Source organism: Myotis daubentonii, chromosome 14, assembly GCF_963259705.1.
Source record: "Myotis daubentonii chromosome 14, mMyoDau2.1, whole genome shotgun sequence".
Lineage (NCBI taxonomy): Eukaryota > Metazoa > Chordata > Mammalia > Chiroptera > Vespertilionidae > Myotis > Myotis daubentonii.
This window is the reverse complement of record NC_081853.1, coordinates 11,758,104-11,785,736: the sequence shown is the minus strand read 5'-3', so window position 1 is coordinate 11,785,736 and position 27,633 is coordinate 11,758,104.

The window sequence follows — 27,633 nt, the reverse complement described above, 5'->3', positions numbered from 1 at the left end:
CGACAGGCCCTGATGACGAGTTGGACAGAGTCCTGAGGAGGACGGCAGCATCAGCAATGACCTCCAGTGTTCTGGCTTGCATCTGCCTTGAATAAGTCAGACAGATGCTGGGGCCATTTCCCCAGCTAAGAAATATCTGAAGGAGACTAAGTTTAGAAGGAAATGAAATCATAATCCCAGTTCAGTGCCTGTGTTTCTTTAGCCTTTGAGACAGCCAAGAAGCAATATCCATGGAGCAGTTGGCTATTTGGGTCTGGAGCGAGAGGAGTGATCTGGGCTGAACATGTAAAATTTGTGAAAGCTACTTATAAGAGGTCACTGAAGCCATGGGCATGGATGCAATGTTCCTAGACAGAGAAAGTAAAGACTGAGAAAAGGAGAGGAGTTAAGGATCTCCACCATTTAGTGGTTAAAGATATAAGCTGAAAGGAGGCTAGAGAAGGAGTTGCCAGAAGGTAGTAATATATGCCCTATACATTGCAAGCATATTGTAGCATACTTCATATTCCCTGATTGGCTATAATTAGTCTTTCCATTTAAACTCCATTAATTAATTATAATCACAATTAGCACCTTCTAAAATTACCATTATTCTCACATGATCTCCAACATACAATTTAGCACTTCATTTTATTGCAACTATTTAGAATTGCACATCTACTGTATACTTTTGTTTGGGTCCCCATTGGCAATGACCAGCTCTTGTATTTCCTTTGTTCTCAAGATCATAGCACAACATTCTTCGCACAGTAGTCAGTCATTCAGCAGATAAGTACATTGATCCTGACAGTCCCCATTCATTTATTATATCCTTAATTCTAGACTATGGAATAGGCTTACTGTTCTTGTATTGAGTTGAGTTCTAGGCCTAACCTTATGCTGCAGTAAAAAGAACTAAGTTGAGGAACCAACCAGGCTATTTCTAATCCATACCTATTATGTTCCAAAGGTCAAAATTATCAAGAGACATTTTTTACTAACTATTCCTTTGCCATTTAATCTGCAGCTCCTAATTATTTTTCTAATAGAATGGTTAATAATTCACAAAGTACAAAAATGAAGATTGTGACTTTGAAGAAACATGCCCCCCTCCCTATTTTAACTAGATATGAATTGCTAATAACATCAGACTGCTGTCAATCAAGCGATACCATTCTAATTTTATGCTACTAAAATGCATTAGGATTCATTTATTCTCTGTCCCTTTAATGGCCAACATTTCAAATTAATTTTAGAAACTCAATGGATAATGACTGTAGGCTCCCACTTCTAAGAAGTTGGGACTTAAACACAACCTGTAGTCATCCAGTGGACATCTGTCCTCTTGGCATTTACAGTAGAGACATATCCAAAGCAATTGTCATATGAGCCTGTAGAATCATTTCAAGAGGCAAGTAAACCCCTATCCAAATGGGCAACATAAAATATCACTGCCTGAATATTAAGAGGGAAGTATTTTCACATCCATCTACAGGAAAACAAAGGCATGGTCCCTAGTGAAGAAGTTGGTGACCACCAACAGCAAGTCTTGCCATGAAAGACCAGAAATTCCAGAATTCTCCCCACATCTGCCAGAATTTCATGTCAACATCTGTGACATTTCAATGGGAAAAAAAAACACAACACAGCCCACACTTATTTGTGAAGACCCCAAAACAAAGGAGCTGGGTGTGTTATAAGGTACATTGAACCAACCTATGCAATTTACCTGCTTTGTATCCTAAACTTCTGTGCCCAACAAACCATCAGTTAGGCTGCCACTCAATCCCCAAACCCATATTGAGAAACTTCTGCAAGTCCATGTGGAGAGGAGGCGAAGCCGCAGAAGCAAGCTGCCTAATCTGGTGCCTTTCATTAAATTCTAAAGTCACTTGTCTTTGTCTCTGTATTAAAAGAAATGATTTCACATCCAGTCTCTCCTTTAGAAAGTGACAGAACTCAACCATTCAATATTTATTACTTCTTTTTGGCAATCCCATTTAGCTAATGGAAAATCAGGTACATTCATATATAATTATTAGAGATTGAAAAATTATAAAATGTCCAACTTTTCTTTCTATGGCACACACATACTCCCAGGTTTTACTTTACGGATGTGAAATTAGCACACGCAGTTGCGACATGTCAATAAACCTCCTATAACTGACAAGTTTTCAGTTTGCTATATCTACGTGTAGTGGGATAAATAGCCTGTTAGAACTTCTTTATTATTTTTAACTCTACCATACGTTGTTCACCAAAGCTATGCACCTACTAACCACAAATTTACCCAATGTAAGGAGATTTTTACAGCGGTTCTCAACCTGTGGGTCGCGACCCCTTTGGCAGTCGAACGACCTTTTCACAGGGGTCGCCTAAACCCATCCTGCATATCAGATATTTACATTACGATTCATAACAGTAGCAACATTACAGTTATGAAGTAGCAACGAAAATAATTTTATGGTTGGGTCATAACATGAGGAACTGTATTTAAAGGGCCAGAAGGTTGAGAACCACTGGTTTAGGAGGATGGCCCGAAGTGGGGAACCACACACCACTTCTACACTTTTTGGATATACTAGTAGCCACCAAAAGGCAGTGATTGGGAGAGAGGTCTGCATTGGTGGTTGGGCTCACTCTGGCATCATCTAAGGCAGTGGTTCTCAACCTTCTGGCCCTTTAAATACAGTTCCTCATGTTATGACCCAACCATAAAATTATTATCATTGCTACTGTTATGAATCGTAATGTAAATATCTGATATGCAGGATGGTCTTAGGCAACCCCTGTGAAAGGGTCGTTCGACCGCCAAAGGGGTCGCGACCCACAGCTTGAGAACCGCTGATCTAAGGGTCACGATGTAACTTACAGCCATTGGCCTCATGCATCTGAGCCTCACTTCTTCATCTGGAAGATGGAAATAATATTAGTACGAAGGCTGGGAGTGGGGAGCAGAATGTGGTAAATGAGGCACTAGCCTAAAAGCAAAATTTAAGAGTGTGCCAAAAACTCAGTACTCAAGATAAATCAGACTTTAATGCTCTATTTTCAGAAATCAAGTTGGCAATCGACATGTATTTTTATAAAGTTTTATTGAAACCAGAGTTTCCAGTTAGGCAAACAGAGTGAATGAGGCAGAGTCATGCAAGTACGGGTTGGTTCTCTCTTTATTTAAAATGTTGATATTTGTTTAGCACAGTGTTTTGCATTACTTTTAGGTTTTGAAAGTATTGTATTAAAATATTACTTATCTTGATTACTGAAATTTTGGCACTCACTCACCTTATGCTATCCTGGCCCCAACTCTCACTATAGCTACCTTATTGGGAAGATTAAATGAGACAATGATCTAGATATTGGCCACTGGCCACTCTGCCTCCTCAGTCTATTCACCCTCATTCCGCATTTCCTTGGTCCACCTCAGCTGCAGGGCACAGTCCCCCTACATACTGACAGGTCCTGCCTCCTGTGCCCAGCCTCTCTACTTCTCTGTCAGTAGTTTTCTCCCACACAGAGGAGCTTCCACAGCCTTGAGCAAGGCATTCAGAAATGCTGGGAATTTAACATCCTGGGGGGAACCCCAAATGATGCAGATAGTAGTTGATGAATAAACATGCCCATTCACCACATGGCGCTTTCTTCCCAAAGGCTGTTAGCAAGCAGAGACATGGTGACATAGGGTTTAGTAAAGGAGGCACTCCTTTCAGGAGCAAAGAAGTGACAAACAACTCAGTATCGAGATTGTCAATGTAAGAAACCTGTAGAGAATTCTTATGAGATTATTTGAGACAAACTGACAACAATTGCCAGGAAGCAAAACCTCAATGCATTGAGAAAATGCTCTGGTAAATGGCAGTTTTGCACCTTATTTTAAATATCAGAATTAAAGGAGAAGAAATAAGGGGTTAGGGAGGAGTGGGGGGTTATTGGGGTCAAAAGGGGGACATTTGTAATACTTTCAACAATAAAGATAAATTTTTAAAAAAAGACATAAGGGAGTTACATGAAATCCATTGGTGTTAGATTAGGGAGGTGGGAGAAAGCAAAGTGGGGAAATCTCTGGAATTGGACAAAGAGTAAACTGGAGAGGCACACATTTCTTTTACATTGGTGGGTACAGAATAGTTAATAATGGGCATTTACAGCACATAGAAATGGTTGTGTGGTCTTGTGTTCAAATGTGCCCTGATGGGTCTGTGAAAAGGGGGCCACTCTGACATTCCAAAGGAATGTTATTGTAGCTGCAAAAAGATAACAGACAAGACCAGCCGGTGTGGCTCAGTGGTTGAGCAACCTATAAACCAGGAGGTCACAGTTCAATTCCTGGTCAGGGCATATGCTCAGATTGCGGGCTCAATTCCCAGTGTGGGACATGAGGAAGCAGCCAATCAATGATTCTCTTTCATCATTGATGTTTCTATCTCTTTCTCCCTCTCCCTTCCTCTATGAAATCAATAAAAATATATACTTTTTAAAGATAACAGACAGGCTAAGTTAAGGTCAAGAGTAACCTTTGTCAAGGAAGATACTAGCCTAGGACAGGATTACCCTCTAGTTAGGAAGTTTGGTCTATGTGGTTACATGTGGTCTCTGAGTTTATAAGTCGGCCATGCAGGCCTCCCCTTAAGCTTGTCAGGCTTAGTATGTGGCCCCTTTATTCATCCACAAGATAAATGTTGTCTTAAACCAATGCTTAAAATATAATCAATGGGAAAGTTGAAAAATAGAAACTAAGATTGCTTGATTTGAGGAAAGTGCGTCTTAAGCTCCACATAATATCTCCAGCCTGAAAGTGGAGATAGAAACTTAGAGTTTCATAATTTATTTTAACAGAAGAAGGTGGCGGGAAGAAACAATGAGGAAAACGTTCTTCTCATGTGAAATGAAGTTCCCACTTGCCAGGATCTCTTCATTTTCCATTCCTAGCATCATAACCCTTTTCCTTACCAACAGATTACTCATTACATATGAAAAGTATGACTACAATATTATTGCAAAACAGACAATGAGGCATAACCAAACACATTTGGCACAAAACACATTTTTCCCTATAGCCAAAAATCATTTTTTACTTCCTTGTTAATAAAGAAAAACAAATTCAAATATGTAAAGCCAACAAAGGATCTCTATGTGTTTTAATTAATTCGTTTCTACAATTCAACCCAATTTTTAAAGAGAAGCCAACTCGAGTCTGTAAGAGCACCAATGAGATGCCTAGTTCAGTGTCTGTTGGAAGAGCTATCTCTTTTCTTGTTTGTACTCAATGTCTTACGACTTCAAAAACCTAAACCTAAGATTTTCTTTCCATAATCCTTCACTGCAGCACAGAATGCTACTATCTCCCTTGTTCTTGCCAGTTTACCTCCCTCCTTCATTGAGCCAAGTGCTGAGGAAAATCAGTGCTTTTGCTGCCAATGGGGATTGGAAAGGCTGTCTGCTACAGAGAGGCATGGGCCCGGCAGTTTGTTTTGTATTTAGCGCCAAGGCTTTCATAAAAAGCATGTTATCCTAAAATAAATAATCCCGCAGGGCTGGGAATGTAAAGTGTATCTTTGCTCTGTCAAAAGTGTGTTGCTTCTTGATCTTCATGCCATTGCCTCGGAGAACCTATATTCAGGCCAGCAGCACCTCCCTGGGTTGTTTCTGTTCAACCCGGGACAATCTTCCTGGCTCCTCCACCTGCTTTTCACCACGGCTGCCTCCGCCATTAGAACACACACCAGCCAGCATCGCTTTCAACTCTACCCAGAGCCACCAGTCAAGCAGATATTAGCTGCATCCTATTTGCCCCTAAAATCTGAAGACCATTCCAAGAAGAGCCCACACAGAAAATACTGGTGAAAGTCAATAACAAATAAGAGTAGTCAGGATGGCCCACTGCATTCAGCAAGACTCTGGTAACCTTCCTGAACATAAATGCAGGCTCAAAGGGAGTATTTTTTTTTCCTCTCCAAGTAAATTTCAAAGTATTTTGTTGAAACTCCATGCACCGCTCAATAAGAAATTAAAAGATGAGCAAGATTTTTTTTTCCTCAGCAAATGTCATAACCCATTAAGCTATATTGATTTAATATAAAATGAATCCTATTATAATGTTAAACATGAAAGTACATAATTTTTGCGCTGGCCAGTTTTTTCAGTGGTTAGAATGTTGGCCCATGGACTGAAAGGTCACAGGTTCGATTCCCGGTAAAGGGCAGGTACCTGAGCTGCAGGTTCGTTCCCGGCCCAGTAGGGGCACATGTGGGAGGTAAACAATCAATGTGTCTCTCTCACATCAGTGTTTCTCTCTCTCTCCCCCCCACTGCCTTCCACTATCTCTAAAAATCAATGGGAAAATATCCTCACTCCTCAAGTAAGGATAAAAAAAATACATAATTTTTAAGGAGCTAAACAATATATTAGTCTGAGTGCCAATCACACTATGTAAAACCCAAGTGGGTGGGTGTTGGATTGTTAAAAATGTGTAGAAGTTCAAGAAGCTTACTGGAGAACAAATGTCCGCTCTAAAAAAATATTAAGCAATTATGCACCTTGAAATGCAAGCCATTCCAATGGTGGTTTTAAATTGTTTGTAGAGAAGACAGTTGGAAAATTAGTCTGAAAAGCAAGTGATAGATTAGTGTTATTAGAATAAAATCTGAAATACAAGAAATTGGCCAGAAATTCAATTTTAGAAAATTGAATAAACATGATTATATTAAAAAACTTGTGCTTAGCTTTTGTGCTTCAAAATTATAATTTTCTTTTAAACATTCTCAAAGTCTCTTGTGAATAGTTTTCAAAATATAGGTTGGGGCAAAAGCAGGTTTACAGTTGTGAGTACACGAAGCACAGAGTTTATTCCTGTATTATTACTTATTAATTTTTGTATCATTTTCCATAAGAACAACTGTAAACCTACTTTTGCCCAACCCTGTATATTAAGGGATGTATTAACCAGATAGCTTCAGGAATGACACATTCTGGTTAATCTAACTTGCTTCAACCCTTGTTCTTGAAATTCTTTCTTGAATGCCTTTTTAAGGGAAGTGTACTGAACTTCATCTTCCCTTGAGAATCCGTCATCTTGGATGATTGAGCATCCCACACAGCTCTGAAACCAAAGCAAAAATTCAATTGCATGGGTGCAGATAAGAGGCCCTATTTGGGGAAGGGGGGTGGAATACAAGCCACACTCATGCCTCATCTCCCCCCTTGCCCAACTGACATATAAAAAGCCTGTCTAACCAAGTTGGGATCAGACTTTTAAAAGGTGGTGGTGGAGCCCTGGCCACTGTGGCCAACTCACCAAAGAGTCACAGGTTCAATTCCTAGTCAAGGGCAAATACCTGGGTTGCAGATTCATTCCCCAGCCCAGTCAGGGCATGTGTGGGAGGCACCTAATTGATGTGTCTCTCTCATATCCATGCTCTTCTCTCTTTCTTTCTCTCCCTCTCCCCACCTCCCCCACCTTCTACTCTATCTAAAAGCAATGGGGGGGAAAATCCTCGGGTGAGGATTAAAAACAAAAAAGATGGGGGTGGGGGTGGAGGTGTATTAGTCAGGGTTCTCCAGAGGAGCAGATAGACTGTAGAGAGAGATTTGTTCTAAGAAATTGGCTCCCAAGATTTGGGGGGCAGGCAAGTACAAAATCTGAGGCTAAGCAGGCATGACCCAGGGAAGAGGTCATGTAGCAGCTTGACTCTGATGGGGGCCAACAATTTTGCCTTTTGGGATTCTGATATTTAAGCTGGTTATTAAGAAACAGATTCAGAAAGAAACTTTGGCCCTCTCCCTTTCCTGCTTAGGAGATTCGGAGGGAAACACCTATTTCAGGGAGGAACTCTGAGGATGTTCGCCCAGCAGCCTAATTTGAATTGAGTCTGGTGAATGGAAGGGCGTCTAGCAGGGACCTGTTTACTCGATTACCCTGTGTCTCACTGCTTCTGGGTTGCCTAGCAAAAGTTTACCAGCCATGCATGTCACATTCTTCCTCAACTGCCTATAAATTGCCTACTGCTTTTGAAATCCTATTAGTGCCCCACCTTCTCCTTTGTCCAAAACATACCCAATTTTCCCTCACAGTCTTTGGAATTTTCATGCTTATGTGCACATGTATTAAAATTTGATTTTCTCCTATTAACCTGCCTCTGTTAATTTGATTATTAGCACGGCTTGAAGAATTAAGAAGGTGGGAGGAAAAACATAATGTTTCTCACACACACACACACACACACACACACACACACACACACACCCGGTCGGAAGGCAGTTTGGAAGCAAAATTCCCTTTGAGGTCAGTCTTTTTTCTTAAGGCCGTCAACCAACTGGGTCCTGCCTGTTCACATTTTGGAGGGTGGTCTTCTTCACCCAACATCTGCTAATGTTAATCTCATCTTTAAAAAAAAAACAACCAACCTTCACAACAACATTTAGATTAGCATTTGACCAAATATCTGGCTACTGTGGCCTAGCCAAGTTGATACATAAAATTAACTATCACAGGTGGGGTGGGGCATTTTTGAAGAAGTCACAAAATATTCATTAGGGCAATTAAAAATGCATGGAAGAGAGATAAAGGGCAAACATATCTGCCTTGCCTTAACACGTGAAGGGACCAAAGTCTTGCCACCTTGAAGCTGTCTTTTGGAATACTGACTTTAAGCAAGTGACTAAGAAGCAAACGACTCAGAAAGAACCTTTGACCCTCCCCCTTTCCTGCTCAAGAGATTCCGATAGAAAAACTTGCTTCAGGAAGGAGATCTGAGGATGTTCACCTTAGCATAATTGAATTAGGAATGGTAAATAGGAGGGCTTTGGGCACTGGCCTTTTAGCTGGGTACTCCTTGTGCCCCATGGGTTTCTGAGTTGCCTCGCAAGGGCTTGCCAGCCATGTGTGTTCTGTTCTTCCTCAACTATCTATAAATAGCCTATTCTACTTCTAAAATCTAATTCCCATTTCCCCTTTTCTCCTTTGTCCAAAATGTCATATATTCCTAATGTTGTCTCACTGTCTTTGGAATTTTCATGTATATGTGAATTCCCCATGTAATTTGATTTTCTCCTGTTTATTGTCTCTGTTAATTTGATTTTTAGCCCAGCTAAAAGAACGTAGAAGGTAGGAGGAAAAGTATTAATTTTTTTTTAGCCCCTACACATGTCAAGGCAAGAGGCAAGGGCATAAAGATTAATATTATGCATATTAGCTTAGGTCATTATTCTTTTAGTCAGATAGTTGAAATATCTCCTTATGTGCCCCAAAGCATCAGGTCCACATTCAATGTTCTAACTCCCATAGCTTTGCTTTGGGAACCTTGTAAAATGTTTAGAAGGTGGTAGAAAGGTATCTTAATGGATAATAATAGCTAATAATGATTGAGCACTAAACATTTTCCATGCATTAACTTATTTCATTCTCCTAACAAGCCTCTGATGTAGATAGTAATATATCATCATTTCATTGATGAGGAAACTGAGGACCAGAGAGGTAAAGTGACCAGTCTACGATCACCCAAAAAGGAAGAGGCAGAATAGTGACTCCTAGTCAGGTCCATAGAATCCTGAAGCCCACATTCATACACATTGTGATAGATTGCATCTCTGTTTTCCTTCATTAATTCTCAAGCCCGTATCTATTGTGTGCTACAAATAAATTGTGCTATTTAGGGCACAAACACATAGGAAATGACAAGCTGAGGATTGTTGCTGGTCTGTTCCCTACCTCTCTCTCTTCTGCTTTTCCACTTAACAAACCCTATTATATTAAGTCATTTCCTTATACTGCATATTTCCTTGAATAGTTACTAAAAATAAAATAACCACTCAAGCACAGAAAGGCAATGTAAGTATAAACAGCCCAAGCAGGCAATATTGACCAAATGGGCTAAATATAACATATCTGATATGGGATACTGTACATGGAAAGGTATAAAAATTGTAATCACAAAAATCTTATACGCAGCAAAAGAAACCATCAACAAAATGCTAAGGCAACCAAATGAATGGGAGAAGATTTTGCAAACAATCTATATATATAAAAGCACAGTGACTAGAACAGCGGAATGACCAGAATGACCAGAACAACCAGTGGCTGTGACGCACTACAGCAGCCAACCAGCCTGATCCGGGCCGGATAGCCCCGCCCCCCAGCCAACCAAGCCCCCAACACCCCGATTGGGAGCAGGGCCAGTGGGCCAACTGCCCGTGGCCCCTCCCCGCTGCAAGCCCGGCCCAATGGGCCCCCATTGAGGCAGGCTGGCCAGACCCCACCTGTGCACGAATTCATGTACTGGGCCTCTAGTACTTTCTTTTAGGGGCTAATATCCAAAATATATAAAGAAGTCATACAACTCAAAAACAATCTGAGTAAAAATGGGTAGAGGAACTAATAGACACTTTTCCTAAGAAGACATACAGATGGCCAACAGATATATGAAAAGATGCTCAACTTCACTAGCTATTAGGGAAATGCAAATCAAACCACAATGAGATATCACCTCACACCTGTTAGAATGGCTATCATCAATAAGACAAAAAATAACAAATGTGGTATACTTCTGGTGGGAAAGTAAATTGGTACAGCCTCTAGGGGGAACAGTATGGAAGTTCCTCAAAAACTCAAGAGTTGAGCTACCCTATGACTTAGCAATCCCTCTTCTGAGTATCTACTTGAAAGTTTTGAAAACACTCATTTGTAAAGATATATATACCTCCATGTTCATTGTAGCACTAGTCATAATAGCCAAGACATCAAAACAACCTAAGTGTCTTTTGACTGATGATTGGATAATGAAGATGTGAATATATATATATATATTACTCAACCATAAAAAAGATGAAATATTGCTATTTGTGGCAACATGGATGAACCTTGAGAGTATCATGCTAAGTAAAATAAGTCAGACAGAAAAGGACATTATGTGGGATTTAAAAAAAAGAGCAACAACCTAACAAACAAAGCACTAAAACTCATACTAGTAGACAGACAACAGTACAGTGGTTACCAGAGGGGAAAGGGATAGGGAGGATGAAGAAGATAAAGGGAGTCAAATATTTGGTGACAGGAGACTAGACTTTGGGTGGTGAGCACACAATACAATATACAGATGATGTGTTATAAAATTGTACACCAGGAATATAAAATGTTATTAACCAATGTTACCCCAATAAGCTTAATTTTAAAATTGCAATCACCCAAAGTCTAGATTGCAAATCAATGCAAATAGTTCCACTCCTTAAGCATTCGTGTAAGAGTGAATCAAGGACACAATGTGCTCTATGCTCTCCAGAAGCTCAGACGCTCATTGGAGAAACACAACTCTCCTGGATGAACCAGGCAGGGCAAAAAAAATCATTCAAACATAATTAAGCACTGACAAGAAGTGTTTCGGGGGTTTCTGGGTGAGAAAGAAAATGCTGGTTAATAATTGGCTTCATTCTTCGAGCTCCTTCAAGAAACTTGTAAGAAAAGCTGGACTCCTGCCAAGAGGTAGTGAAAATCAGTTAATGCCACCTTTCAAAAGTGGCATACTTCAGCCGGGAACTTCCAGCTCAATAAAGCCCTGACAATAACCTGTTATGACTTTCCCAATGGTTGCCTTCACAAGCTTTGCCTCCACAAGTGGCACCCAAAGAAATGAAAGCAACCACGAGTTTCATCAATATAAGTAATAACACAGCCAAGTTGGCAATGGCAGCTGGCTCAGGTCTCCAGCACCTGTGGGATTTGGACACAGTCCAGGGTATCCTGCCTTGTGCTTCTAAAGGTCCATGGCAGCAGGATCTATGTCTGCTTTGCTCCTCTACCCCCAGTGCCCAACACATTGCCTGGCAGACAGTGAGAGCGCAATAAATCACACTAATGAATGAAAATCAAGCTAATACGATGAAAAATTAAAGATAATTTGGGATGGTATTTACTTCTGTAGACTCCTCCTATAATCTTATGATTCTCATTTCAAATAGACAGCTAAGCTTTAGGCGACCTTTTTTTTTTTTTCCCCCCCAGGGGAAGTCTTAAGCAGCAATTCCTGTCTTGTGTGGAAACCCAAAGTCAGTGAGATGATTATTACAGGTTTTCTGAAGCTAGTGGGGAGAGAAGAGTATCTTTAAAGGTCATAGGAGGGGAGAGGGCAGCATTTTCGCAGGGAATATGGGAAGAGGATAAATATTGGGGATCTTCTGAATAGTCAGGACTTAAGGCCTAACCATGGCAGCATTCTGCAGGCACCAAGACCTCAGAATGGACTACTCTGGGATGTTTGAAAAGGATGGAAGCCAGGCACCCAAGTTCAACCTCTGCCCCAAATCCAGTGCCCCAAGCCTGAGAAGGGTGTTCATGCAACAGAATGGCACTCCATGCTTTCTTGGGGACCATGTGAGACTCAGGAGACTTTTGCACAGCCCCCTTGGTGGAGGGTGGGGGAAGAGAACATGGAGCAGAAAAGTGTTCTAATCATGACCAAGGTTGAAATCAAACTCATTTTGTCAGAAGGAGAAAACTTAAGCAAAGATGTAAGAAAATTTAAAAATGTAATCATTTTTTTCACCTGTAGGATTGTGGGTAGAGAGTCATGCCTGATACAACAGATTGGTTTACAAATTGTAAACAAGAATAAAGTCTTCAATTGGTAAATATCATCCAATAAAGCCAGCTGAATTGGTAAATATCACTTAGCAGGAAGTGCATCCATGCAGAGCTGTTCAAGGGCATGAGGATGCCAACGCCAGCCCTCCGTAGGATGAGGTTTCTGACTTTGATCACTTGAGACTACCATTTGGAGCCTCGGGGCAGGGTACTCCACAGATAGCCACACCCAGCAGTTTCTTCAGCTCCTTCTTACCTGAATACCCAAGTTATATGTCAGCACCCCAGATTTAGACATTCATTTCAGTGTGGGATTTATGGTTCAGCTTTGTAGCCACCTCACTGCCCAATGACTGGTACCAAATTAGTCTTAATAATAGCAACACAGCCAATAATGACAATGATGAAAATAATAAAAACAATGACAGTGATCGCATTACTGACTTCTTACTTCTTAGAGAAGGTACTCACCTCTTTACATGGGTGAGTGAGGTGAAAAAACCCTCTTAAGTTACCATTTTACAGATGAGAGGATTCATATTATCACAGATGAGGGAATAGAGACAGAATGGTTTTAAAGTTACCCAAGATCCCAAAACAAGTAGGTGGTAAAGGATCAGGCTATCTCACTCAAGATCCCATGCTTTTCACTGTTACAGAATATTGCCTTAATATGCAGTTGTCAACAATAGGTTCTAGTGTTCAAAGATGGTCTCGGGTATGGTGTAACATACTCTCCAAACCACAGAGATCCAGACTGGCCAAACTTTGCCATGCCTTGTGATGTTCCAGTTTCCCACACTGCAAAACCATTACCCACTTTTTCTCCCTGTCTCCGGGCAAACACCCTTCAAGCTAAACACTATTCCCTTTCAGGCACACACCTTCCTCCTATGACCCAGGCCATTATGCTGTAGTGATTGCCAAGAAGGGCCAGGGTGTGGAGTTGGGACAGCTCCCTAGGAAGATATCACACCTGCAGGAAGGGTTAGTTGGATATATATAAATTATATAATATTTTTATATTTATATGTAAATAGATATTTTAATTATAGAGGTAGTTTGAGATATATATGTAATATTTTTCTTTGGCACAGTACAAATTACATATTGTTTTATGATATAACCTATGTGACAGATAATGAAATCATCTAGGGTCCTGGGAAGGTGTGCAAGATGGGTAATTTTCAAAGATGAGGAGACTAAGTGTTGATAATGAACTAATTTATTTGCTCCTCAGAACACCTCTATGAGATGAGCCCTTCTCTCAGTTTGGTTCCCAAACTAAGAATTTCTGTGGAAGTGTTCAGACGTGTTCCCATGACAGGTGCGTGAGGAGAGAAGTGAGAAAGCTGGACAGAGAAGGGAAGGGAAAGAGCGGGCGGCAAACAAGAGGGCCTTATAAGCAAAGTCTTTTTTAAGGATCTGGCTCATTCCGAGGGAACTCAGGAGGTAGTCAGTGGTTCTCAAAGACCACTAGTATTAGCATCACATGGGAATTTGTTAGAAGTGCAAATCCTCAGGCCACACCCGCTGAATGAGAAACCCTAGGGTGGGCCTTGTGTGTTGCATTTTTAACAAACCCTCCTAGGATTCTGAAGCACACTCAAGTGTAGCTATAGCACACTTCAGAGCTGTTCTAATTGGGCAAGAGAGCCAAAGTATTTAGATCCCACACCTGTCAATCACTGGTTCAAGGCTGGGTGGCGGGGTGAGGGAATGTGGATTCAGAGATGAAGGTGCTGGGAGAGAAATCTCACTGGCAGCTGGGGCGGGGGGGGGGGGGGGGGGGGAGGGTACGGTGGGGAGGCTCTTGGGAGAATTAACAGTGTCTGCTAGGGACAGCACAGGGCATGTCCAAAGAGGCAGTGAGGCCAGTGTGACTTGCCCAATTCCATACAGCTGATCAGTAACCAAGTCAAGATTTGAATCTAGGTTTGTCTGATTCCAGAAACAATCTCTGAAACCAAAATACAAACTGCTTCAAGAGGGCCTGGGTAAAAAAAAAAAAAAAGAATGGGATGCACACACTCCCTCACCAGCTCAGAGCCCCTTCCTTTCTCTCCTTTCCAGGCTCTTTTCCTTAAGTAAACATTCTTGCTGGATGAAACCCTCACTTAGGTTAAAATATCAGTCAAATAGGTTAGTGTACCAACCTGCCTGTCAGCAATAACGCTTCATCCTACATTTAGAGAGTGGCATGGTCTCTAACTTAACAAATCAGGAAAGCCATAAGAACTTTTCTTAGCATTTTCTATGAATAACAGATTCTAAATAGAATATAAAAAATGGAGAGGCTTGCCTTCTAGCCCTGCCGGAAGCCAATTCAGCATGTTCAGCAGGGCCAAATCATCTGGAGTGGCTGAAGGGCATTTCCCCAAACCTGAAAAGGATGCATTAAATGATTGCTTGCTGCCAGACAGCTCAGGGCATCTTAATCTACATGTTATTGCCTCCTACTGGCCAAACGCCTGAACAGCCGTGGGCTAATTCTTCCAATCTGACAATGGACTCTATAAATAAAACCTGACCCTTTGATGTGTATATCTCTGCCTCGCCTCAGGACAATTTGTATTAATAAAAAGCATGGGGTCCTGAGACGAGGAGATCTTAGTTTCTTAAGCTAGGCTCCTCTGACCCCCAAATTCCTTTCAAAATTATGCTTCGTCTCTGGACTCCTTATTAAATTACACACAGCCACTTCTCCAGATTGCTGAACCCTTCTTAATGCCGAAACAAGAACCCTGGCATAGTCCTATCTGTAATGGTATCTATTTATATACCGATGAAAGGAAGCATGTAAAATGAAGATTATGTAAGTTTGTTTTGCAAATAATCCAATATAACTGCTTGGAAAGAAGTTATCTATGGAAGGTTTTCTAAACAATAACCTTTCTTTTACTAATGTAGCAACAGCCAGGGAAACTGGGAGAACAGCTACTTAGTAAGTGTGGATTATTCAGTGCAATGAATTTACAAACTACCATGTAACATATGTAATGTACCGCTTCTCAATTTGGGTTTCATGAGCACCCCAAGAGTTCATAGACTTTACATTGCAGTTCATGAGTTATACAACTATTTTATATTTTCACCAAAATTATAACCTAAATTTTACCAATTATAAAATTTAACTTTTGTGTGATATTTCCTAATTGAAAGACTGTCAATAGAATTAAACTCTAGTTTATATCTGGTGTTTCTACACTTAAGGTCTTCGGTTGTATTGCTGGGGGTCCACTACTTTTCCCCGTACAAATAAAATACTCAAGCACAGGAACCATTGTGTAGTGGATCAGACCCTTGCTACTCAAAGTATGGTCCCTGGACCAGCAGCATGTGGTTTATTAAAAATTTAGACTCTCATATGCTAAGTGACTTAAGCCAGCCAGAGACAGACAAATATCGCATGATCTCACTTATATGTGAAATCTAAGGAACACAATAAACTGATGAATAAAATAGAACCAAAAGCATGGAAACATGGAACAGACTGAGAAATCTGAGGGAAAGGGGAAGAGGAGTGGGAAGAGATTAACCAAAGAACATATATGTATGTAAACATTGCCCATGGACACAGACAATAGGGGAGCGAAGGGGTGAAAGAAGGGAAAACATTTGTAATACTCTCAACAATAAAGATAGAAAATTTTAAAAAATTAAATTCTCAGGCTCTACCCTACATCTACGGAATCAGATCCCAACACAGGTAGCAGCTGGGATTAGATCCCAACTCTAAAACTTGCCACATGTGTTATTTAACATTTCTGAGCCTCGGATTCCTCATCTGTAAGTGAAGATAATATAAAATCATACTTTTATAGCTTGGCTGTAGGCAATCAAAGGAAAAAATGCACATAAAAGATGTCACTCTTACAGTAAAACCCAAAGTACTCAATAAATAGTATACTATTTTCCTCAAAACAATAGAAAAATATTATCATAATGGTGGTTTTCTATTTTAGCCAATAAAATGATGCATCTTCAAAAATGCTCATGACTGACATTGCCTTCAACATTTGGAGAAGACACACTTAGAAATTCTACTAATTTGTTAATGGATGATAGACTCAATATTGATTTGCTTAATGGCTACGTGTAACCTGACAGTTTATCAAATTGTGTGATGAAAGTAGATTTCCAGAAACAGCATTTAAGCTCTGCTTCTTAGAAAAATACTTCCGTTTGATGGAGAAATGAGGAGTGTAAGTGGGAAAGTCTCCTCCTGGCAGACTTGCATGCAGAAGAGAACTCAGTCCATCTTTCCATCTTTTCTTCAAAACGTCTACAGTATTGGCTTATTTTAAAATACGACGTCAAGCCCAATTCAATGTGACTGAAATTAAGCCACAGGGACAGCTTCATGATGGTTACAGCAACTTCTCACACAACTGTCTTTTTAGTCATTGAACAATTGCTAATTTTCTCACTTTGCAAGAGAGCCTAGGGTTGCTTTCTCAGAGGGCTCATCTGGTAGCAAAGGAAGTTGTGTACGATGGTGATAGAAACATTCACAACAGTAACTTTTGGGAGAAAAACATTTTATTATTAGTCACGCTTAGCATTTAATGTGTTTTCCTGCTCAGCGTGCAGGTGATTTCCCACAGTTCCTCAGACTTTAGCAATAAAGGGACTGGGTAGAACTCGGCTTGCTTCCTAAAACCCAGGCTGGCACAGAACATGAAAATCATCTTGTTCCTTAAAAGGTATTTTACATCCACCTGAGAGGGAAGCTCTCTCTTCTGTGTCCATTAGTCTCACTAACATGTTTACTAGGCAAGCCACAGAGAATCATTGAAGTTCCAAGATGTATTTCAAAATTATTTCCATCTTTTCCAAAGTGCATAAGAATTGTTTTAATATTTTACTTTCACAGGACTCAAATGGAATAATCCACGAAATAAATCAGGGATTCAATGAGTGACTGTGCCTAAAACCATGCTTGGAACTCAGAAGGCTCAATGATGATGTCTGAAACAAAGACCTTCATTCATGAAACACTACAAAGTCAGAGGAATTCTTCTAGATTAAAGGAAACCAAAGAGACATGATAACAATACAATGTGGTATCCTCAATTGAATCCTGGATTGGGGAAAAAAAAAGTGGTTATAAGGACTTTATGGGGATAATTGGAGGAAGTTGAATATGAGCACAATATTGAATGATATTAGATTCAGTTTAAATGTCCCAAATATACACATCATATTGTGATTACACAGAATTTAATTGTTTTAAAGAAATGACTATTAAAATATTTGTTGCAATGCCTACAATGAATTCTCAAATGGCTCAGAAAAAGTATATGTGTATTTATGTACATACATTATACACACATGCACATACATTTATATACATATGCATATTGAGAGCGATAGAAAGCAAATGTGGTAAGATGTTAACAAACGATGGATCTAGATGGAGTATAAAGTTGATTGTACTACTCTTTCAAAACTTATCTGTTATAAATAAAAGGCAGGGGTGTGAAGTCCTTTATGATGAAAAGCTTCAAGCTTCAAATCTGTAGGAAGAGAAAGGGCAAAAAACAAAGATGTGGTATTTGGGTAACATGAGAATATGATGATCGGAGAGTGTATGAAATTGTACAAAAATTCTTTTGGGACCAAAAGCATACACATAAGATGAGTCTCCATAGAAATAATATTTGGCCCTAAGTAAATGAATAGATTTTATTGCACATAAAATACCTTTAGAATAATGGAACTGGAATGAAATGATCCAAGACAGCTACAGAAGCACCAGAAATAGTTACTAAAGCAAGACAAGAGAGAGGAACAGATATCTTAGACCTGTCTTCTTAAGTGACGAGTCCACAGACAGATGAGTGGCAGAACTGGGAACCTCAGCTTTCAACTGCTCGTGTGAGCACCAGCATCAATTGCATGATCTCTTGCAAAAATGCCTAATACCATGCAATTGCTAAACTCAGAAGCTTTCTAAACAGCAGAAAGATCCAATAAGCCAATATTGTTTCTCAAAATCATATTAATAATGGATGCAAATCTGACAAATATGCCTTATACTCATGTCTGTTGTTCTTGTAAATTGTTTTCAGATTTTTAAAAAAATTGATTGGTCTATTTCTTCTTTCTGTTGCATTCTTCAAAAATCATTAATACACAATATAATGGACTGGTGAAGGGTGTGTGCTCTGAAGTCAGACTATCAGAGGTTGAGATTTAGAAGCTATCTAATCTCTTAACTTGAGTTTTAGCATCCTGATCTGTATAGTGGGGAAAAGGAGTACTTTGAATCTCACAGACTTCCTGTGCTAATTTAAAGTGATGCTTTGGCATAAGACCAGGCACATTCTAGACACCCAATAAACATCAGCTAATATTACTTATAATTCATTTAAGTGTATCTACTTCACTTATTTCCTTGGGGGAAATTATGAACACACAATACAATATACAGATGCTATATTAAAGAATTGTACACCTGAAACCTATACAATTTTATTAACCAATGTCACCCCAATAAATTCAATGAAAAAAGGAAAAAAAGAAAGAAGAAAAAAAGAAAACTAAACAAATACATTCGCATATTTCCTAAAGGAAGAGACAGGAATATGTACCAGCTGTGTATAGCAGAGTACTTTGCCTGTAGTAGATAAGACTAGTAAAAATACTAACTCCTCATCATTTAGGATATCTGGATGCCACATAGAGAGGAAGAAAGCACATAAGCTCTGGATTTTTAGAAACCTGGGTTTAAAGCTCTAGTTTCTTCTCTTTACCTATGAGTTCTTTGGCAATTACTTAAGATCTTTCTGACTTCACATGCTCATCTGTAAAGCGGGAATAATGTCACCTTCCCTATATCGAGACGACAAACTGTGGGTACAATGCTGCTCACACTGTAGACATTCAGGGAATAGTAACCATGATCTTTCTCATTCTGCCAATCCACTGAGCAGGAAAGTTTGTCCAATAACAAATGTAAGTGGGTATATATCAAAATTTAAAAATAACTATATTTCAATTGGACATGTACATGCAAAAAAAAATAAAACTAGACCACCAACTTACACCATACACAAGAATAAACTCAAAATGGATAAAAGACTTAAACGTAAACTGTGAAGCCATTATCTTAGAAGAAACCATAGTGAGCAAAATATAAGACATTTCTCATAGCAATATGTTTTCTGAAACACCTCCTAGGGCAAGACAAACTAAGGAGAAAATAAACAAAGGGGACTACATCAAAATAAAAAGTTTCTGCACAGCAAAAGAAACCATCAACAAAATGAAAAGGGAGCCCACTGCATAGGAGAATGTATGTGCCATTGATACATCTGATTAGGGGTTAATTTCCAAAATATATAGGGAACTTATACAACTTAACAAAAGGAAGCCAAACAATCCAATTTTAAAAATGGGCAAAAGACCTAAATAGACACTTGTCCAAAGTAGACATACAAATGGCCAAGAGACATATGAAAAAATGCTCAATATCACTGATCATCAGAGAGATGCAAATTAAAATAATAATGAAGTATCACCTCATACCTGTCAGAATGGCTACCATCAACAAATCAACAAATGGCAAGTGTTGGTGGGGATATGAAGAAAAGGGAACCCGACTATACTGCTGGTGGGAATGCAGACTAGTGCAGCTACTGTGGAAAACAGTATGGAGTTTCCTCAAAAAATTAATATGGAACTACCATTTGACCCATGATCCCACTTCTAGGAATATATTCTTAGAAACCCAAAAACACCAATCAGGAAGAATATATGTTCATAGTAGTGTAATTTACAATCGCTAAGATTTAGAAACAGCCCAAGTGCCCATCAGCAGATGAGTGGATAAAAAAGCTGTGATACATTTACACAATGGAATACTACAGTTGTAAAAAAAAAAAAAAAAAGAACTCTTACTATTTGCAACAGCATGGATGGACCTGGAGAGTATTATGCTAAGCAAAATAAGCCAGTCAGAGGAAATAAGTATCACATGATCTCACTCATATGTGGAATCTACTGAACAAAATAAACGGATGAATAAAATAGAACCAGAGACATAAAAGCATGGAACAGACTGACGAATTTCAGAGGGAAAGTGGGGGGATGGGGTGGGTTGGAGGGATTAACCAGGGAACTTATATGCATACATGCATAGCCCATGCACACAGACAATAAAGTGGTGAAGGCCTGGGAGGAGCGGGAAAGGGGTAAAAGGGGTCAATAGGGAAAAAAACACAAACAAACAAAGGGGACATCTGTAATACTTTCAACAATAAAGATAAATTTTTTTAATCACAAAAATAAATAAAAGTAATTATATTTCAGATAACTTCAGATATAGTCTATAATTACTGCAAGTATATATTATACCATGTAGCAACTGGCTTTGTGAATACATTAATTATTTGTTTTACTTATTATCTACATAGATAAAAAGCCAGTGTCTGTGATGACCATGAAGACCAAACGACCGGTCACAATGAGGTGCATTGAGCACCTCTCGGTCCCTCCCCCACAGCCCACAGGCTCCGATCACAGCAAGGCAGGCGATGGGTGGGTGGGGCAACGAGCACAGCGAGCAGCGGCAGGAGGGTGGGTGCTGCTGCGAGCATGGCGGTGGTGGGCAGGTGGGTGGAGCTGCGAGCGTGGTGGGATGGTGGGAGGGTGTGCAGGGTGGCGAATGCTGCGAGCAGCAGCAGGCGGGTGGGCGGGGCTGCAAGTGTGACAGGTGAGTGGGCAGGGCTGCAAGCGTGGCAGGTGGGTGGGTGGGGCTGCGAGCAGCGGCAGGTTACTACGCGTGATTTTGTGCACTGGGCCTCTAGTTGAGGTATAACACAGTAAAGTGTACTAATTTTTAAGTGCACTAACCACAAGTGTACAGCTTGCAGAATTTTTACATGTATACATATGTACACATTCCTGTACCCAACACCCAGATCAAGACATAGAACATTTCCGGGATCATTAGACCCTTTCCAGTCAGTTCTCGCCCCTAGAGGAGGCTATATCCTGATTTCTATCTTCATAGTTCAGTTTTGCCTATTCTTGAAACTCACAAAATGGTACAGTATATATACTTTTTAAAAATTGCAGTAAACAGTATGTACTTTTTTTTGGAAAACACATTAAAACTTCCACTGTGCTTCTGTTGAAGCATATTCCCGGGCTCTTGCCCCTTTGATTTTATTTTTTACTTGTAATTGGAAATCCCTTGTCTGGGTTTCATATTCACTTGTTGTCTGCTTCAGGTCAATTTTCTGGACATGCTCTGAAATTAATGGACTGCATCCAGCCATCTTTCAGAAACTAAATGATCACTACTTGTGTGATTCTATTGAAAGGAAAAGCATGGGTGTGGGCACTGCAGTACATCCTGCAGAAAAAGAACACACAAGTGGCTGGTGGGGCTATTATATAACCAACGAGCATGTTCTGATATACAAGGTTTAAAGCATAAATGTTTCCTTTTGGAGGGAAAAAAAGCAAAAATCCAATTGTGTAGAGTTTGGGGGAAAGATTCTATAGTATGAAGAAAATACAACTCCAGGATACAGCTCAATGGGCAGAATTAGAGAAGTAACAGAAGCAAGAAATTATGGCAAAGCCTCTAAAAACACAATAGGATGTTATGCCTAAGAAAACAATGGCTACTTTTGCTAAACCAGGGACTAGAACATATTATGAAAGATGCAGAGAAGAGTAAATATGAAACTCCTATTTTGTCTCTGCCTTTAACACAAAGAAGGAAGGAAGCAGGCGCTTGGTAAAATAAATATTAATGAGTCTCTGGGAATATCAAGAAACAGAATTAATAAGAGGCAGGTAAAAGAATATTTATACAATTTAAATATTTATAAATCACAGAGCTGGATGAGATTCATTTGAACATATTCAACGAGCCGGCTAAGGCCGGACGTACCTCCAATACTAGTGTCTGTCACGAAGACTTATGTACCAGGGAAATTTAAGCAGGCTGATTTAGTGTTGGAGATAAAGCAGCCAAAAGCAGATCCGGGAAAAGGTGGGCTAGTTAGCGTATCCAAACTACCAGTCAAGCCCCTAAATGAAATCATAAATCAGTCCATGAGCACCTTGAGGAAAATAACATAGTAAGTAATAGCCAAAGAGGTTTATAAAAAATAGAGCCTGTCAAAGAAACTTAATCCATTTTTTGGATATGCTAAGGTATTTGGGGAAGGTAATGAATGTTATAGACATGGTTTAGGGAAACCTGCAGATACCACCAAGCGATTCATTTGGACCCATCTTTTGATGCAATGGCTGTTCTTCTCACCCTTTCCACAGAAAAGGGCAATTTCATTCCCACACTTAATATGTGGGGATAGGACTCTAAATCAGCGGTTCTCAACCTGTGGGTTGCGACCTCTTTGGGGGTAGAACGACCCTTTCACAGGGGTCGCCTAAGACCATCAGAAAACACATATATAAATACACATTGTTTTTGTGATTAATCACTATGCTTTAATTATGTTCAATTTGTAACAATGAAATTGGGGGTCACCACAACATGAGGAACTGTATTAAAGGGTCGCGGCATTAGGAAGGTTGAGAACCACTGCTCTAAATAGACACCTCAGCATGAAATCTGACTGTTCAGTAAATGTAGTCAGTGCCCAGAGGTACAAACTAAATTTTACTCAAATGAGAATGCGAGATATTGATAATACTGGAGCAAACTGGACTAATGTCTATGTGTGTGTGCATACACACATTTATCTGCAATTATCAGCATAATTCAGGCAAAATGAATGTTTTTGCTTAATTTGCTCATATCCTAAAGAATATGCTAATTAGACCAAACAGCTGAACGACCTTCTGGATGACCTTCCAGATGAAGCCGGGGCTCTGAGAGCCAGCCAAGGGTGCGAGGGGCTGCCAGAGCCGAGCCCCTTGTCCTAATTTCATGCATTGGGACTCTAGTAATAATGTAATAATGCAAAATATAAAAGGATGTGAAAACAAAGGTCCCTTTAAAAATATGCATATGTAAGTATGTCACCGTGCTGAACTGTTCATGACTCCCCATTGTTCTTACACCAGACCCCTTAGCTCGCCCAAGAGGCCTGCCTCGTTTGCCTGTGCTCACCTCTGCAGCCTCACTCACCACACTCCTCACTCTGTGCAAGCCAGCTCCCCTGGCCTCCCTTCAATTCTTCCAAGGCGTGCTGATGTTCTTGCCACCTGGCCGTTACACATGCTGCCCTCCTTTCATTTACTTACTCATTCTTCTGCTTTCTATTCAAATCCTACTTTCGTGAGGAAACCTACTGTAACCTTCCAGACTGTATGATTTTCATTGTATTTTGCTCTAATAAAAACACATTTCCTTTTCAGAAATGTTTACTTTAGAATGTGACTTGATGTTCATTTTAAATAATCAGCAAAGTCCTTTCCTAACATGGTAAGCTCCACAAAAGGAGGGACTATGAGTTTTTCCAGGATAGTATCCCTAAGACCTAGCACAGTACCAAGCACCATAAATATTTGTGATCAGATAAAAAAATAATTGGAAATGTATACACAGATGGACTCCCTTCATAAAGGGTTAACTAGAAAGAACAACTCTTCATTCTGGATATTATAATTATCTCTTCAGTTTTCTTTTCAAGTAGAATAAAATAGGGCAAAGTCTTCAATGGGGGTTTTGTTGACACCGGTGTAAAACCATGAGGCAGCTAAAACGTGAATTGTTGAAGTCTACATTTGCACATTGTATCTGCCTCTGATGCATCCCCAAATTTCATTTCATGGTGATAATGAATCTGTGGGAAATTAGCATTCTAGCATTCTTCACACGCGAGCATTAGGGAAGGGCTCCCAAGCCAAGTATCACGCAGAATACAAAATACATTGTAACACACCCTACTGCTTCAACAGTGGTATCTTTACACCCCAGAGAGACCTAAACCTAGAATTAGAGAGAGCCATGAAGTTAGAGAACAATGTTTTATTCTTAGGTTAGTCACTATTGGGAAACTTTCTCCTTTTGCAATTATATTTGAATGTATAAATTTTATTTTTTGTACAAGTTTGTAATTTCATAAGTAACTAGACCCTTATAGGCAATGTTTTGATATATTCAAGGTCACACAGAAACTAGGGACTCAGCAGGGACTAAAACTCAGGTTTCTGCTTTCAGTCTTTGCTCTTTCATTAGTTTCTTTATTCATTCAGCAAATGAAACTTGAAGGGCTCCCATGAGAATGGCACCACGCTAGGCACAGGGGAAACAAAGATGAAGAAGCTGTCCTTGACCTTATGGAATTCATTATTCCATGGAAGAAACCAAGCAAGAAGGAATGGTTACAATACAACTGTGATGAATGCTATTAGTAGCGCTGCGATTGGTGCCCCAGGCTAAATGTGCTGAGCCTTTCTCTGACTTCAGCTGCAGCTGGGGTGGACAGCTCCCAGGCCACCAACAGCTTCCCTGGGGCCCAGATTTCATGCTCAGTTCAGGATAGGGTAGACCAGAGGGAGTGGGAGTCTGTCCCTAAGAGGAACCCTCAACTAAAGGGGGATGAGAGTTGGTGGATAAGTGTCCCATGCCCCCATCCTTCAGAAGGACAATTCTGACAGATATGCTACATGGTTCTCCAGAGTGCCCTGGAGATTGAGCCCCTGTTTCTGGCTCTGCTTTTAGATACCACTACACAATAACAGTGAGTGAATGTATGAAAGAATGAGTGCATCAGAGCAGACACTAGGGCCCAGGTTATAAACTAGAGTGACTTTTGTTGGCTATGCACAGGGTCACAGTCTATAGTGCAATGGTTTGAGGGGTTTTAACCTACATACAGATCATATTATTAAATGTTGGATGTGGGGATGCAAGACTGGAGCATCCAGGTCAGAGCTGAATGACTTTCCTAAAGAAATAGAGATAAATATGTGTGAGGAAGGGAAAATCCAGGAGCCGAGAAGGCTGGACTGGCACACCCGTGATCTAAATAATAAAAGAATGGAGAGGAAAATGGTGAGCAGAGGAGAAGGTGAAAAATATCTGGGTATAGAGAATTACTTTTAGAGAAGGGAATGTTGGGTGGTGTGATATAAAATCTCCTCAGCTTTTCCCAGGCATAGACTGGGCCCCTTTGCCTCCTAAGTTCCTGGGACCATGCACACAGGACCACAGTTCAGAGTCACTTCTGTGACTCCAATCTGAGCTCCTACTCCTGGGAACTGTGTCACCCACAAAGATCTCTATCAAACAGAGGACAGTAAATGAAAAGTCAAATAGCAGGGGTGGAATAAAATGTCTAGCTAGGGTTTTTCTTGAAAACCACTACTTATTTAGAACTGTGCCTTAAAGATTTGGAGTTAGATCCAGTCATATTTAGAAATTCCCATCATATTGGGGTGATGTCTGCATTGGAGCCTCAGCACCCAGCATAGTTAGTGCCTGGCACACAGTGGTACTCAATGCATATGTGATAAAAGAAAATCAGGAAGAAAAGGAGGGATAGAATTAGATAGATAATTGATCAATACACAATCAATCAAAAGATTTTAATAATGGTGTAAAATCAGGATCAATGCACAGAACCCAGTAAATTAAGTATTTATGAGAATGAAGACATTACGTAATTCAGGATCTCTCCTTTGGATCCTTTGGGGGTGTAGACAGAGGGACTGGGGAGTGGGTGGAGAAAACATTATGTTCCCATCAAGGAAATGGAAAAAGTCTTTTTCCCCTTCAGAAACATCAGTGGGTAAGAAGGTGCTTTCTTATTGGTAATGAGATACGGGCTTCCTTCCAGAGTGACAAAGATGCTTCCAGCAAATCTTGTGGCCTTTGATGTGAGCACTGCTGAGAAAATACCTTCAGTTGAGCAAGTGTGGAAGGGAAACTTGAAGAGGTCATTTCATGTCCTCTTCTGCTGCGTCTTTGATGTACACGAAGGATTTAGTCCTAGAAAATAAGACTTTACTCTTTTCCTTTTCCCTGAGGATAGCTTTGTTCCACATTTCCCTTTGGGGGCATGATCCCGGTGAGTATGTGACAGATAACAATAGGGCTCTTTCATGATCCCAGTTTTCACAACTCATCTCCACAGGCAACAGGTTGCATAGAAAAGTAAGTCATCATAACATAAAATATTTACTAATAATCATACTATTCATAATATTACCCTTGACAATACTTGTCAATTACCAAAACTCATACTGAAGTATGAATCCAAAACAAACCAACTGCTGAGATCAATTGAAAATGTTCTAAAGGATACAAAGCTTTTCATGAAGTCAATAAGTGATCTGGAAGAAGTGTTCCAAGTATAGGCAAAGCCATTGGCAATGACAAATTGGCCTAGTTAAACTAGTTAACAGCTAATAAAAATAAATAAAGATGAAATAGATGGGTGAAGTGGGTCAAAAAATACAAACTTCTGCCCTAGCCAGTTTGGCTCAGTGGATACAGCGTCAGCTTGTGGACTGAAGGTTCAATTCTGGTCAAGGGCACGTGCCCAGGTTGCCAGTTCGATCCCCTGCAGGGGACATGCAGGAAGCAGCCAATAAATAATTCTCTCTCATCATTGATGTTTCTATCTCTCTCTCTCCCTCTTCCTTCCTCTTTGAAATCAATAAAAAAATATATTTTTTAAAAATACAAAATTCCAGTTATAAAATAGATAAGTCATGGGGATGTAATGTATAACATGGTGACTATAGTTAATAATGCTATGTTGCATATATGAAAATTGCTTAAAGAATAGATCTTATGAGTTCTATCACAGGAAAAAATGTTGTAATCATGTATGGTGACAGTGTTAACTAGACTAATCAACACTAATAAAAGAGAAAAATGGTAATTGGCGTACGAGCTACCCTTTTCATTGGCTAATCAGGGCTATATGCAAATTAACTGCCAACTAAGATTGGCAGTTAACTGCCAACAAGATGGCGGTTAATTTGCATATGTAGGCACAATGCAGGGAGGCGAAAGGGAAAGCAGGAAGAAGCCCCCTGCCACTGACAGTGATTGGAAACCCAGGGGGGAGCTAAGAGCTGGGGGGCAGGGCAAAGGCGGCCCTGGGGCCGCCTTTGCCCTGCCCCCCAGCCATGATCAGAGA